This window comes from Manacus vitellinus, unplaced genomic scaffold, assembly GCF_001715985.3.
Source record: "Manacus vitellinus isolate BGI_N305 unplaced genomic scaffold, ASM171598v3 scaffold_8_pilon, whole genome shotgun sequence".
Lineage (NCBI taxonomy): Eukaryota > Metazoa > Chordata > Aves > Passeriformes > Pipridae > Manacus > Manacus vitellinus.
The window spans coordinates 23,370,426-23,372,411 of NW_021940864.1; positions in this window are offsets into that span (position 1 = coordinate 23,370,426).

The following is a 1,986-nucleotide window of genomic DNA, read 5'->3' on the forward strand; positions in this document are numbered from 1 at the left end:
AGCCGTGACCGCAATCCTCTCCTTATTTCCAGCCACTGAATTCATGGTGGCTTCGTAGGGAGGCGGGAGAATTTCCTACAGGTTTCCCACTCCGCATCCGAAGGGAATAGCCGGTCCTGGGAAGTCCCCCGCGGAGCGGGCAGGCTTGCTCCCTCCTCCGCCTCCGACGGAATCACTCAGCCCCAAAACACCCGTCAGTTCTCAGGAAAACGCTTGGGTCTGGGGTTTTCTCTAGGTCGGTTTTTCTTCATTGTCTTCCTTCTCATTCCCTTACAACCCTTGTTTTCACAGAAACAGCAACATCCAGAGCAGGAACTATCCCCCGGCAGGCAGCCAAGCTCTTATCCGCAAGTGAGGCGAAGCATCTAGGGTAGCACTAGGAAGGCGAAAGAAGGAGTAGGAGCCGCTCTCTCCGCCTCCACTATATCGGCAACTTGTTCCCTTCACCCAGGTTTGTAAGTGAGTTAAAAGAAATCCTCCGAAAATATCGGGATCCAGTCTCTGGGAGGAGCCTCCGCGTCCCTTGCAACCAATATCCTCCTGCCCATTTGTGCCTGACAGTTTTGCAAGGGAGGGAAGGGAAGACCCGGGCTGCGGAGCCCCGTGCGCTCCCCGGTCAGCGGCGGAGCTGCAGGGCTAGCGGCTGTGAGCAGACTGCCAGAGCCTCACCGCTGCTCTGCGCGGTGCCTCGGCTGACGGGAGGGTCCATTTTATTTTGCAGTATTTCTTGATTGACATCTGTGATTTCCCCCCGTTCTTGCAAAGGCGGGCGGGTGCGGGGGGAAAACCTTGTTGCTTTCACCGCAGTTATTGGTTAGTTGCCTCTATTCAGGCTTTATTCACAAGTGTTCCCAATCCTCCCTAAATAACTAGGAAAGAAAAGCAAGCTGTATTTATGACAGTCACTGGCATTTCTTTTCCTTGTTGTAATTTTAAATGTCATTAATTTAACTTGCAGTCAAGGGCATAATAAATTGATCTCTTAACAATGAAATTCTACAGACTTGTGTCCCTATTAATCTTTCTCTTCTAATTATGATTTCTATTTGATGGTCATGTGTATCTAGTTACATATCCTTTTTTATTTCAAATCCTGTAGATAGTAAAATCATCTCTAATAAATCTTCCTTCTCAAAAGAAGTTGCTCATCTTCTCAGAAATGGAGGCAATAAAGAGCTAAATGCCAGATCCCTTGATAGGGTCATAACACGGATAGGTTGATGCAGATGAGAGGGCAGAACACTCAGGGGACTTGCATCCACCTTTCCAACCTCCTATTGTTACTTCCATATAAATGCGTCCTTCCTGCATCCCTAGTGTACCTGGGCCATAACAGCTGTGAGGAAACAAAACCAGCATCACTGAGCAAGGAATCTCCCAGTCCTTGTCTGTCTTCACAGATACTCTGACAATAGTAAAGATGTGTAAGATGCTCTGCTGTGTTTTAACTTCACTGTGTTATCACCCTAAGAGTGGAACAGCCATTCCTGATCCGGTTAGGAAAGCTTTAATCTAAAGCTGACAAAAGTGATGCCATCCAAGATAGCCAGGCTACATCGGTAGTGCCTTGTGCGTTTACGTAGGTGACCCCAAAAAGCTGAACAAACGGGCAAACAAAAGGAGGTGCACCCCAGCTGCTGTTGCATGTGAATAGGTTTCACATAAATCCGCATGCAGAGATCCCGTGGTTTGTTCTGTAGGCAGACGTGATAGGGATGACAAGGTAAGGCAGGGAAACGCCGTTCGAGCCCGCAGCAGTGCAGAGCTGTACAGCCTCCCTGGCCCCACGGCGCTGACGGGGGGCCGCTCGCACTGCAGCGTGGAACTGCTCCTTCTCTGGGCTCGGCAGTTCTGGTGGCGAGCTGGCAGATTTCCTTTGTTTTTCGGCAGACCTTCAATTCCCAAGCTGCCAGCTATGCCTGCCTAACCACGTGTGCTGCCAGGGACCGTCGCCCCGCGCGCAGCGCCGTGCCCGCGGGCAATCCT